General features: G+C 40.9%; 2 protein-coding genes across 2 annotated transcripts in view; both read left to right on the top strand.

Annotated features, from left to right (window-relative positions):
- Positions 1–14,231, top strand: part of PPFIBP1 (PPFIA binding protein 1) — a 542,301-nt gene that overhangs the window by 61,027 nt on the left and 467,043 nt on the right. The gene's annotated exons all lie outside the window — the stretch shown is intronic.
- The window catches only part of STK38L (serine/threonine kinase 38 like), a 114,309-nt gene that overhangs the window by 2,394 nt on the left and 97,684 nt on the right, over positions 1–14,231 (top strand). Inside the window, exon 2 of the mRNA XM_030804630.1 lies at positions 8,600–8,661. The gene's annotated coding sequence lies outside the window, so the exon portion shown is untranslated. The remainder of the gene's footprint in view (positions 1–8,599; positions 8,662–14,231) is intronic.

The following is a 14,231-nucleotide window of genomic DNA, read 5'->3' as shown; positions in this document are numbered from 1 at the left end:
ACCTGAAAGTCCAACAGTTCTTTGCAGCCCAGAAAATCAAACACTGGATGCTATATTGCCTTCTACCCCAATCCTACCCCAGCTATGCTCCATTTCACTTGCCTTTCTCTGGAAGACTCCATGATGGTCTCGATTTCACTTGTTGCACTTTCAACTAACCCACTCTTTGTTGGATTGCTTGGACAGCTACCCATGCATGAATCTATAAGTGGCACAAAACATATCTGAAAAATCTGGAAATTCGGTGCTAGGTAAACCTAGACTTTTATGTACATCTCCTTATAAAGGGAAAAATTGAAATTAGTTCAACTCTTATTTTAGTGTATATAATAATCCATTATTTTGAATTTGACATGAAAGAGGAAAATATATTATTAATAATTCTTCACTGACTTCTAAGAAAAATGGATCCTAATTAACTAGAGAATCAGTCTAGGGGCCTTTGCCTTACTGGCATAAGTAGAAACAAATGGTGTTGCATCAAGTTAAGAACACGAGACTGGTGCAGAGCTAAAGTGTTTGGCATAAGAGAGAGTTTGGGAGGGAGGAGGAAAGAAATCCCGGAAAGTAAAGGATAGTTGTTAGGAAGGCTTAATGCTGGAGGGAGAAAGTGGTTTTAAGGCAAAAAATAGAGATTTTGAAGAGGAGAGATAGCTAATGGGCTTTTTTTCTTTTTTTTTTTTTAAGTGAAAAGCTGGGCCAGGCACGGTGGCTCACACCTGCAATCCCAGCACTTTGGGAGGCCAGGGAGAGAAGATCGCTTGAGCCCAGGAGTTCTAGACCAGCCTGGGCAACATACTGAGACTCTGTCTCTACCAAAAATGCAAAAATTTGCCGGGTGTGATGGTGCGCACCTGTAGTCCCGGCTTCTTGGGAGGCTGAGGCAGGAGGCTCGCTTGAGCCCAGGAGATCAGGGCTGCAGTGAGCCGTGATTGCACCACTGCACTCCAGTCTGGGTGACAGGCTGAGACCCTGTCTCAAAAAAAAAAAAAAAAAAAAAAAGAAAATCAAACAAATGAAAAAATAAGGCAGTGGTTAACTCTAGGAAAAATAAAGAGATGTAAAGCAAACAGAAGAAACCCAAAATCATAATCATAAGTCATTTATCTCAATAGTAAACAATAATTACATATTTATAATAATACTATTGATTTACCCCCAAGTTGTGAGCTCTATTGAAAAATGAAACTGGGGATGAGCTTTATTCTCCATCAAAGGAAGTCAATACATTTTTAAAACTAGTAAATCAAAAATAGCAATATAAGCATATTATTGAGAAATATTCTAAAAGAAATAGATGAAAAATGAAGAGTTGACTATTACGATATGCTTTTGGGGACTGGTGAATGGTGCAGCAGGAACTACTATTTTTTCATATTTGTTTTTAAGTACATTTATTATTTTGATAAAAATTCCATTAACTCACAAAACAATATTTTTAAAAAGTAGAATCTGCCTATACTTTTCACATATGTTTTAAGAAGTTTAAGCTGTAACATGCTAGTTTGCTTCCTTTTGACATGTAAAACACATGATATTGACAGATATCTTGACTGTACTTCTGAAGATGCTTTAACTGCCAGGAGACAGATAGTGGATATTTCAAGTTCCTACCCATAGAGAGGTGTATAGAAGAGCAGCTCACCTGCCGACAGCTAATTTTCATGTCTGCTACTGACTGCGGACTTTTGCCCTTCTGTTCTAACTCTGGCCTTTCAGTTTGTATCCTTCTGTTAGTTCTGAAGTTCAGTATTTTTTTTAGTCCAGAGTACTTTGGCTTGGTTTTATGAAAGTCTATATCCCTCCTTGCCCAGTCTAAGCTAAGTTTACCTTCTCATCTTTCTGGAAATCTATGCTGCTTTACAAATTTTCTTTCAAACTTTACTTTAAAAAATACTTTATTAATTCATCCAATAAGCATTTTTTAAGTCACTACTACTATGGGTCAAATCCTACGTCACACCCGGAGACAGAGAAGAATATGCAGTTCCATTCTAGCAAACGAGATAAAGTTTCAAAAATTACAGTTTGGATTTCTGTTAGGGGATTAGGGTGTCACTGATGACAGCCGCTGCTCCATACAGCTTACTGTTGCCATCACCCCAGCTGCAGCAGGGAGGCACTGCTGGGGCTGCACAGTCCATGAAGCCCAAGAGAGCCATGCCCCTTCCAAGATGGGCCAGGAGCTCCCTAGGCCTCCACTGCAGCTGCCCAAACTGAGGCTGCAGACTCAGGCATCCCTGCACTCTTGGGTGCCTGGGAAGGACCCCCTGCTCTTGCAGGCTCAGAAATGCCTGCCCCTGCTGCCTGACTTCTCCCTGCTGTGGATGCCTGCTTGGATCTCAGAGCAAAGTCCTGAGAGCCTGAGGGCCATGAATGGCAGCAGGAGGCAGACAGATTCCTGGGTGGAAGGGGGCAGGTCCCCAGTAAGGCCCCTCCTTCAGGCCAGGGAAGGCCTGAGGCTGGGGTCTGGGCTGCCAGTCCCAAGGACTGGAGTGGGGACTTGTGGTGCCTCTTCTGGGCCTGCCCTTGGCCACCCATGGACCAATCGGCATGCACTTCCTCCTCTCTGAGGTCCATAAAAGCCCTGGGCTCAGCCAGAGCAGGGCAGAGGAGGTAGGGCAGGAGGACTAGCTGCAGAGAGAAGCTACCCTGTCTGCTGAGACTGCAAAGGACAGGAAAACCTTCTGGCAGAGAAGATCTTGGTACCTGCATCTTCAGGCATGCTGCTATGAAGACACAGGTAGAGCCTTCAGAGTAGACCCCGGTTCTACTTACCCAAACAGCAGACAAAAGGCAAAGGCCACAAGCCTCCTTCTAAAATGTGGTTTTCAGGCCCCATCCATGTGTGCTTGCCACTTTTCCAGGAAGTGAAATATAATCTGTGGACCTGGGCTCAGAAGTGAATGAGAGGACAAAACAGTCACAAACACTGATCTTTAGCCTTCAATATTGGTCTAGCCTACCAGTGAAACTGGTGCAATGAATGCCGCCAACTGTAAATATCGTCTCAGTCACTCCTATGAGAAGGAAAAAAAGAAGGGATAAATTAAGAGAGGGCAGAAGTGCAGTAGAGGTTTCCTCTTCTTTGGGCTAAAACAAATACATGAGGAAAAGGTGAAAGAAGATTCCTCTTTTTTTTTTTCTTGCAGAGAAGGGGGTCTCACTGTGTTGCCCAGGCTGAACTCCTGGCCTCAAGGTATCCTTCCACCTCATCCTCCCAAAGTGTTGGAATTACAGGCATGAACCACCATGTCTGGCCTTCTCTTTTCAACCAACAGTCTCCTTTTCTTTTCTTTTCTTTCTTTATTCTTTTCTTAAAAATAATTAGAAGCAGGGCCAGGCACAATGGTTTATACTACCTCTAATCTCAGTGTTTTGGAAGGCTGAGGCAGGAGGATTGCCTCATACCAGGAGTTTGAAACCAACTGAGCAAAATAGTGAGACGCTCTCTCTCTACAAAAAATAAAAAATTAGCCAGGTGTGGTGGTACATACCTGTAATCCTAGCTACTCAGGAGGCCAAGGTGGGAGGATCACTTGAGCCCAGGAGTTTGAGGTTACAGTGAGCTACGATCAGGCCACTGCACTCCAGCTTGTGTGACAGAGTGAGACCCTGTCTCAATAATAATAATAATGATAATAATTAGAATCACAAGAAATACAAGTGGCTCAGTGTTTAGATAATAATTAAACATACTTCCTATTATTTATTAATGTATGAAAATACTAATGAATTATATTTGTTTTTTTTTTTGGTTTTTTTTTTTTGAGACGGAGTCTCGCTCTGTCACCCAGGCTGGAGTGCAGTGGCGCCATCTCAGCTCACTGCAAGCTCCGCCTCCCGGGTTCACGCCATTCTCCTGCCTCAGCCTCCGGAGTAGCTGGGACTACAGGCGCCCGCCACCACACCCAGCTAATTTTTTGTATTTTTAGTAGAGACGAGGTTTTACTGTGTTAGCCAGGATGGTCTCGATTCCCTGACCTCGTGATCTGCCAGCCTCTGCCTCCCAAAGTGCTGGGATTACAGGCGTGAGCCACCGCGCCCAGCCTATATTTGTTAAACATAAATATGACCACCTCTAAAATGCATACATCAGGGAGAACTGACCTCAGGGTATTTTGGGGCCCAGTGTTCTGGGCCCCATAATCACATCACATAATCTCATTGGCTATTTGAGAGGATTGAATGAGTTAAAAATCTATTAAGTATGTAGCACAGTGCCTGGCATGCAGAAGCCTGGTTTTTGTGTTGTTATTAATTTACATTTGTGGGCTGGGCATGGTGGCTCATGCCTGTAATCCCAGAACTTTGGGAGTCCTAGGTGGGCAGATGACCTGAGGTCAGGAGTTCGAGACCAGCCTGACCAACACAGTGAAACCCCATATCTACTAAAAATACAAAAATTAGCTGGATGCAGTGGTGTGCACCTGTAGTCCCAGCTACTTGGGAGGCTGAGGCTGGAGAATGGTTTGAACCTGGATGATAGAGGTTGCAGTGAGCCGAGATCACGCCACTGCACTCCAGCCTGGGAAACAGAGCAAGACTGCATCTAAAAAAAAAAAAAAGAAAAATTATGTTTGTGTAGGATTTTGCAGTAATTATCTTATTTGATTTTACAACATCCTGTGAAGAAAGTAAGGCAAGTCATATTACCCTCTTTACAAATAAAGTTTTTCAGTACAGTGTCTACAATTCAAATTTTCTTATTTCTAGTTCAAAACCTTTCTACTGCCCCATGCATGGGTTGCTGCCTGGTTTTGAATTCGTTAGGATTAAAGTTTACAAGTAAAGTTTTTCAGTGCACTGTCTACAATTTAAATTTTCTTATTTCTAGTTCAAATCCCTTTCTCCTACCCCGTGCATGGGTAGCTGCCTGGCTTCCTTTGTTCAGTAATTTAAAGGTTGAGTGTCTCACCTCACTGGGAACTCTCAGATGACAACAAAGTAAAAATTTGGAATTCTCCTACTCTAATAGAAAAATAACCTCTTAGCTTGAATTATATACAGTACTGGGCTTTGCAGTTTTCCAGACAAATCAATATGTGTATTATACAATTCATAAATATTTGCTTTTTGTTTTGTATGAATTTTTTTTCACATACTGATTGTTTTATTTCTCATGAGTCAAACCCTTATGGGAGAAGGAATAAACGAGTAAACTGGATTTCACTCCCAATCTCTTTGCTGCAGGAGGTTGATTTATCCCATTCAGCTGCATAGGTGGGTATTACCATCCTCCTTTTCTTCTTAAGCACATCTTTTATCTTTATATAAATGAAATGTGTATAATATGTGTTAAAAATATACATATATAAAAGGCTTATGTATTGTGTGCATTTATATATATATACACACACACACACAGACACACATAAATGTTAATAAATAGTTGGTAACCTGCTCTGTACATTGCTCTATAACCGGCTATATTTGCTTAACAACATATCATGAACATTTTCTTATGTCCTGTGAATTAGTTAGGTTAGCATTCCTAGCTAATTTATAGGACATAAGAAAATGCCCTGTGAACTTGATATAAAGCTTAAACGAGTAAGGGAGTTATGTGTTGCACAAATAAGAAATCCAGAGGTAAGCAGTCAAGGCTGGTATGATCCCTTCACAGTGCCTCCCAGGACTCAGGCTCCTTCCATGTTCCTACTCTGCTATCATAGCAGATGGTCTTAGACCTTGCGCTTGTTACCTCATTGTCACAAGATGGCTGCTCTACCCCTCAAAATGCATTTGTATTCCAGGTAAAAAAGAAGGGAAAACGCAAAGAGCAAAACAGCACATGTCAGCTGAGAAAGCTTTTGATGAAAGAACTTTCCTAGCATCCCATCCAACAACTTCCACTTACATCTCACTGACCAGAATGGTGGCTCATTGATACTTGGTTGGTAAACTGGAGAGAGACCAGTTATTCAATCCTCTCTCCTGATGTTGAATAATGCAGAGGTTCTTTGGATGGTGTAAAGTCTCATTCAAAATCAAAATTCTCCAAGGAAAACTGAAATGAGTGGAGTAAGCAATTTAGGAGCTATAGGTTTGGTCATTTAGGATGTTCATTGTTCTCTATTTTGCTGAAGTAGTTTCCTCTAATCTGAATGTTACTAATAGTATTGAGAAAAATTCCCTGTCTCTAGCAGCATGGAAATGCATTCAGCTTTCTACAGATACAGTCAAGAGTAATTATGAAGTTTAGAAAAGATACCCTGAATCGCTCCCTGTGCTGATATCTGGGCCTGTACTTTGTTCATGGAGCTGGCTGGTTGATTAATTCTGAAAAAGTCAGCAGTGTGCATACAAATAAGCCTCAAACTATGGAAATAAGACATAATAGAGAATACATTTGGGTTTCAGCTAATCTTAAAATACTGGTGAATAATTTATTCTTCTAAATACTCTGCTTAAAGTCTAACCGATGATTGCTATTTATCAGTAATTAGACTCTCCTTTTCAGCTCCTTTTCTCACATACAGAAATAGCATGATCAGTTTTAAATTGGCAGGGAGGAATTAAAGGCTTTTCAATAATGTTTTTAATTTTTAAAAAGACACATTTACTGTAGAAAATAGAGAAAAGTACCGGAATGATGAAAATTATCCCTAATTTCAACAACTAGAAGTAATCAACATTGTAAAGTATATTATTTCACTCTTTCATAACATTTACACGTATGTTTTAAATAGATAAAATGTATATAATATGCATAAAATGTATATAAAAAGATATATGTATGTGTGTGTGTGTGTATACACACACACACACACAGAATTGGGATCATGATCTGCATACTGTTGTTGTGCCTAACAAGATACCTTGAACATTTTTTCATGTCGCTGAGTTTTCCTCTATAATACTTTTCAAAGGCTACGTAGTGTTCTGTTGAATCCAGGTACCAATTTATTCAAGAAATCCCTTATTATTAAACATTTCAATTCTTTCTAGATTGTATTATTTGAGACAAGGTCTCACTGTCACCCAGGCTGCAGTGCAGTGGTATGATCATGGCTCACTGCAGCTTCAACCTCCCTGGCTCAGGTGATCCTCCCACCTCAGCCTCCTGAGTAGCTGGGACTACAGGCATGTGCCACCAAGCTTGACTAATTTTTAAATTTTTTTTTTTTTTGTAGTGCAAGGGTCTCCCTATGTTGCCTGGCTGGTCTTGAACTCCTGGGCCCAAGTGATCCACCCATCTCAGCCTCCTAAAATGCTGGGATTACAGGCGTGAGCCACCATGTTTAGGAATTTTTATTATTATACATAATTCTGTGAGGAATAACTGCATAACTCTCTCACACTTCTGATTATTTCTTAAGGGTAAATATTCATAGACTAGGATGAACATTGTATTTTGATATCACTTGTTTCTGCCTGCCCAGAATTTCTTCTCATTTTCACATTGATAGAACTGACCTCCTACCTCACTTTCTCATTGCCTTTTAGTATCTGCCTCTCCCACAACTGGTAAAATGTTTCATCACATGGCTGGCACTGATCAGTGTGCCCTGTCTCCTACCACTGCAGGCACAGTGACTGGTCCAGGAGTGATCATATGATCTAAGTAGGGCCAATAAGAGGGAATTTTTCTAGGTCTGATAATAACTCTTGGATGAAAACATCTCTTTCCTTCTGAAATTCTTAAATGGCACCAAAAGTCATTTAAGGTTGGGACTGATGAGGGCCCTCTTGATGCCAACATGGAAGAAAGCAGAGCTGAATAATGAAGTGACAAAGGGGGATTCCTACTGACATCTTTTTTTTTTTTTTTTGAGACAAGGTCTCACTGTCACCCAGGCTGGAGTGCAGTGATGCGTTCATGGTTCACTGCAGTCTCAAACCCTTGGGTTCAAGCCATTCTCCTGCTTCAGCCTCCCCAGTGGCTGTGATTACAGGTGTGCACGACCATGCCTGGCTAATTTATTTTTATTTTTGTAGAGATAGGGTTTCACTATGTTGCCCTAGCTCGTCTGGAACTCCTGGCCTCAAGCGATCCTCCTGCCTCAGGCTTCCAAAGTGCTGGGATTACAGGTGTCAGCCACTGCACCCAGCCTGATGCCATCATTTCAGTTCCTGGTCTCAGCCATGACCGAAGCAAGGTGCTTCCCTAGACTTGTCCAATTATTTGACCTAATAAATTTCCCTGTTTATTTAAACTAATCTGAACTGGGTTTCTGTCTTTGGCAATCAAGGCTCTTGACTAATGTAACCATTCTTAAGATTTTGATATGTATTTCCAAATTACCTCCCAGAACCACATTGCCAAATACACTTGTGGAATGTGGAATTTTAAATAGAATTAATGTTAATATTGCTGCAATGTGTCAGTGTAGAATTACAGTATGAGTCAATCTATCTCTTTTTTTCATATTTCCATACCCTCCTGACTAAAGCAAAACATCTCAAACAAATCATCACACTCAAGTAAGTAAAGGTGGAGATTGTGATGAATAGAGATCAAGCTATGTTTGTATTATGCCCAGACATCAGGCTGAGTACAAGCACTTGCTGTCAGGGAGGGGGAAATAAGGTCCATGTACCCTGTAGCCAGTTACATAGTGGGTCTCTAATACCTTTGCTTTCTTCCCACATGCAGAAGTGAAAGTTAAGAGAAGTCTGAAGAAGTCAGTTCCAAGAAAGGAGTTAAATTATTCAGGAGTAAGTTGTCAACTTCAAGTCAGTGAGCCAAGGCAGAGTAGTTCATAAAGAAACTGTGACTAGACTAGGTGGGACTCAGTTGCTGAGACAGATTTCTGAGCCAGGCCTGTGGGCAGCTGTAAGAGGAGATGGGTTGGGGAGGGGTGATTTTAAAAGGATGCTAAATAACACTGGCAAAACCAAATCGACTCCACACACCAGTGAGATGAATTGGGAAAGTGTTCATTACTCCAGTTTTTCTATCAACTCCTTATGTAGCTCTGGAGATAAAAATTGGTTCCAGTCTCACTGAGGTAGACACTATCCTTTTTTTTTTTTTTTAATGGAGACAGAATCTTGCTCTGCCGCCCAGGCTGGAATGCAGTGGTGCAATCTCTGCAACCTCTGCCTCCCAGGTTGAAGCAATTCTCGTGCCTCAGCCTCCTGAGTAGCTAGGACTACAGACACGCACCATCATGCCTGGCTAATTTTTGTATTTTTAGTAGAGATGGAGTTTCAGCATGTTGGCCAGGCTGGTCTCAAACTCCTGACCTCAAGTGATCCACCCGCCTCGGCCTCCCAAATGGTTGGCATTACAGGCGTGAGCCACCATGCCTGGCAGCACTATTCTTTTAAATAAAATTTGTAGGAGGCTATTGATTTGGACTGGGCCTCTATAGATCAAACCAAAATGGAGTCACTCATGCTAAAGTTTCATGTCACCAAACAGAAATTAAGTCATCTGCCTTCCAAGAAACTAAGGGGGAGAAAGAGAAAGAGGGAAAGACAGCGTAGCCAAATCCCCTAACAGGCCAGTTTTAGCTGGCATGGTAAAGGAGTCACCCCTGCTTTAACCCGATAAGGAAAGTAACTTTGAAATGACCGATTCACTTTTTGATCCTTATTTCTGCTTTTTTTTTTTTTTTACCCATTTTGTGCCTATAAAGCCCACCTCTTCTGCTTAGCTCATCAGATCACCTTTTCTAAATTTTTTATTTTATTTATTTATTGATTTTTGGTAGAGATAGGAGTCTCTCTATGTTACCCAGGCTGTTCTCAAATTCCTGGGATCAAGTGATCCTCCTGCCTTGGCCTCCCAAAGTGTTGGGATTACAGGCACGAGCCATGGTGCCCAGCCACCTTTTCTAAATTTTTATGGGAGATAGTACCCTGATCCATTCATCAGAAATAAAAGCCAATTAGATCACTTAACTAAATTTGTTGTAATTTTGTCTTTTGACAGTTCTCAAAAGGAAATGAAAACAACGCTTTTTTTTTTTTTGAGACTGAGTCTCGCTGTCACCCAGGCTGGAGTGCAGTGGCAGGATCTCGGCTCACTGCAGGCTCCGCCCCCCGGGGTTCACGCCATTCTCCTGCCTCAGTCTCCTGAGTAGCTGGGACCACAGGCGCCTGCCACCTCGCCCGGCTAATGTTTTGTATTTTTCGTAGAGACAGGGTTCCACCGTATTAGCCAGGATGGTCTCGATCTCCTGACCTCGTGATCCGCCCGCCTCGGCCTCCCGAAGTGCTGGGACTACAGGTGTGAGCCACCGCGCCTGGCCGAAAACAACACTTTATTAGCAGCGGCACATCTAAGATGGATATTTTTGAGATACACCTGTGCACTCTTGGTCAGTTGAAACTTCTGAGTCAACAGTAGGTGGACTAGTGCTGTTTCTCGAGAATGAGTGGTTTAACTCACCCTTTCATATACCTCTCAAAATGATTTCTTGTTCTTAAAATTACGAATAAACAAAACTGAAGAGAGAAGATGAGCTTCAGAAAAATGGGAACTGATCATTAAACTTTTTTTAGAACATTTCCTGTTCTTCAGCTAGTAGAAGTGGATTATTTTAAAAATCTGTTTCTACTTAGACTTTTTATTGATTAAAAAATAATACATTTCTCCATATCCTGACCAAATCAATGTTGAATACACATTGGTGGGATATTGCTTGTAGGGGCTGCTTGACTTGGCCCAGGCCTGCTGGGTGGTTGGACGTGAAGGGTAGGATAAAGCAGCAAAGATCTCCCCACCCCCCCAGCCCCAGATTGCTTAACTGAAGAGACTTTGGAGACCAGCTGGGTAGCCAGGATTACAAAAGAACAAACTTGAGGACCAGCCAGTTCTGCATTACAACTGGATTACAATCTCATTCCCCACTATCTCTCCTTTCCACTGGCCACCCTTCCAGGTATCCTGTGATCTGAATTCCACCTCTGCTCAGTTGAGCCTGAGGAATCAGAGGAAAAATTGTCTCTGTCCACAAACCCCTTTCCCCTACCTCTGCTGCTTCAGTGACAATAACTGAAAGAAAAAATTGGTGTAACAAAACTTTAAAATTTGTATATTTAGAAAATCTGAAAGAATCAACAAGGAAAACTCCTGGAACTAGTGCAGGATATGGTTAACATCCAAAAGTCAATTGCAGCCAAGTGCAGTGGCTCACCCCTATAATCCCAGCAGTTTTAGGAGGCTGAGGTGGTAAACTGCTTTAGCCCAGGAGTTCGAGACCAGCCTGGGCAACATGGTGAAACCATGTCTCTACAAAAAATAGAAAAATTAGCCGGGCGTTGTGGCATGTGCCTGTAGTCTCAGCTACTTGGGAGGTTGAGGTGGGAGGATCACTTGAGCCTGGGAGGTCAAGGCTGCAGTGAGCCATGACCATGCCACTGTGCTCCAGCCTGGGTGACAGAGTAAGACCCTGTCTCCAAAAAAAAAAAAAAAAAAAAAAAGGCAATTGCTTTCTTATATACCAGCAATGAACAAATGAAATTTGAAATAAAAACCACAATACCATTTACATCAGCATTCCCCAAAATGAAATTGGTAGAAATCTAATAATATGCAGAAGTTCTATATAATGAAGAGTATAAAACTCTGATAAGAGAAATTTAAAAAGTTCTAAATGAATGGAAAAATATTCCGTGTTCATGCACAGGAAGACTTACCTGGTCAAGATGTCAGTTCTTCCCAACTTGATCTATAGATTTAATGCATTCTCAATAAAAAGCCTAGCAATATATTTTGTGAACATGAACAAACTGATTTTAAAGTTCATAGGAAGGGAAAAAGACCCAGAATAGCCAACACAATATTGAAGAAGAAGAAGAACAAAGTCAGAGGACCAACACTATACCACAACAAAGACAGTGTGATAGTGGTGAAAGAATAGACAGATAGATCAATGGAACAGAATAGAGAAGCCAGAAATAATTTACATAAATATAATAAAACTGATCTTTGACAAAGTAACAAGGCAATAAAATAGAGAAAAAGAAAACTTTTCAACAAATGGTGCTGGAACAATGGAACATCCAAATGGAAAACAAAAATTGAATCTAGACACAGACTTTACACCCTTCACAAAAATTAATTCAGAATGGATCATAGACCTATATGTAAAATGTGAAACTATTAAAATCTCCTAGATAATAACCCTGGAAAAAAATCTAGATGACCTTGGGTATGGCAATGACTTTTAAAATACAATACTAAAGTCATGATCCATGAAATAAGAAGTTGGTAAGCTAGGCCAGGCGCAGTGGCGGGCGCCTGTAGTCCCAGCTACTCGGAGAGGCTGAGGCAGGAGAATGGCGTGAACCCGGGAGGCGGAGCTTGCAGTGAGCCGAGATTGAGCCACTGCACTCCAGCCTGGGCGACAGAGCGAGACTCCGTCTCAAAAAAAAAAAAAAAAAAAAAAAAAAAAAAAAAAAAAAAAAAAAAAAAATTGGTAAGCTAGACTTCATCAAAATTTAAAACTTCTGCTCTGCAAGAGAATGAGAAGATAAGCCACAGATGGAAGAAAATATTTACAAATGACATATCTGATAAAGTACTGTTATCTAAAATATGCAAAGAATTCTTAAAACTCAACAATTAAAAATGAACAACCTGATTAAAAAATGGGCAAAAAACCTTAACAGAGACCTCACCAAAGAACATACAGAGATGACAAGTATATGAAACAATGCTCAATATAATATCATATGCCATTAGAAAAATGCAAACTACTAAATGCAAAGTGGCTGCACCACTTTGCGAGATAGTGTGGCAGTTTTTTTTACAAAATCAAACATACTCTTACCATATGATCCAGCAGTTACCTTCCTTGGTATTTACCTAAATAAGTTGAAAAGTTATGTCCACACAAAAGCCTGTCCATGGCTATTTACAGCACCTTTATTCATAAATGCCAAGACTTGGAAACAACAAAGATGTCCTTCAGTAGATGAATGGATACATAAACTGTGGGACATCCAAACAATAGAATATTATTCAGTGCTAAAAGAAATGAGCTATTAAGGCATTAAAATACATGGAGGAACCTTAAATCCATGTCACTGAGTGAAAAAAAAGCCAGTTCGAAAGGCTACATACTGTATGGTTCCAACTATGTGACATTCTGGAAAAATACAAAAATTATGGAGACAGTAAAACAATCAGTGTTTGCCAGGGGTTAGCGGGGAGGTAGGGATGACTAGGCAGAACACATAATATTTTCAGGGCAGTGAAACTGTTTTGTATAATATTATAATAGTGGACACATGTCATCACACATTTTTCAAAACCCATTGAATGAACAGCACGAAGAGTGAGCCTTAGTGTAAACTATGGACTTTTAGTGATAATGATGTGTCAATGTAGGCTCATGGATTATAACAAATAGGTCATTCTGGTGCTAGATGTTGATAGTTGGGGAGGCTGTGTGTGGGGAGGTAGGGGGTATCTGGGAACTCTCTGTACTTTCCATTCAATTTTGCTGTGAACCTAAAACTGCTCTAAAAAAATGAAGCCTATTAAAAATGTATTAGCTAAAAAAAAGGGTATAAGTGATGAGTCAGTGAAAGGCAGATAAAAGCATTGAGTAGCAAAGGCTCATTTTCATCAATACTGCCCCATTAAGAAGAGTTTGCCTTCTTCTCTGACATCTTCCATTCCCCACTCCATTCCTACTTCCACCCTTTTAAGCATTCAGTCACTTTGTAGTCCCCATGCATTTATTTTGTCAAAGTCTGATCTTATGTTAGTATTTCCACATTTTAGGATGGATACACTTTACAGCCTAGACCATAGACCATCCATGCTGAGATAGTCAGAGAGTGATGGGCTTATTCCTAGGTGAGAACAGTTCTATGTGTCTGGTTCCTACCTGTTTGCTCCCAAACTTTCCTGTCCCCTCTCCTTTTTTTCTGTCCTCAGCTCCCAGGTACTCTGGATCTAGAATCCTTGCCTTGGACCCACAGTAGAATGGACATGCTGGGCTAGACTGCCCTGGCATGGCCATTGCCGGTCTTAAGCCTCCAAGTTTCTTTTGCCCTTGGCAACTCCCAGACATATAAGCCTGGCCTTTTTGGTGGGAATGGGGGTTCAAGAGAGACATCTAGAGCTTCTTTTTTCCTTATCAGTTATACTCCACTTCAGAGGGCTAGACCAACACCCAGCATGAGTTGCTTCTGGAAGGTTTCTCATTCAACATGTCATAGGTTACAGGTGTTTATGAGACAAAGATGGTTTAACAGATGTTAAACCATTTAGAAACTTTAAAGTTTTTATAGCATTTGAAATTATTTTTATATTTTTATAGGTA

This window comes from Nomascus leucogenys, chromosome 23, assembly GCF_006542625.1.
Source record: "Nomascus leucogenys isolate Asia chromosome 23, Asia_NLE_v1, whole genome shotgun sequence".
Classification (NCBI taxonomy): Eukaryota; Metazoa; Chordata; class Mammalia; order Primates; family Hylobatidae; genus Nomascus; species Nomascus leucogenys.
This window is presented reverse-complemented; position numbering and strand designations above follow the sequence as displayed.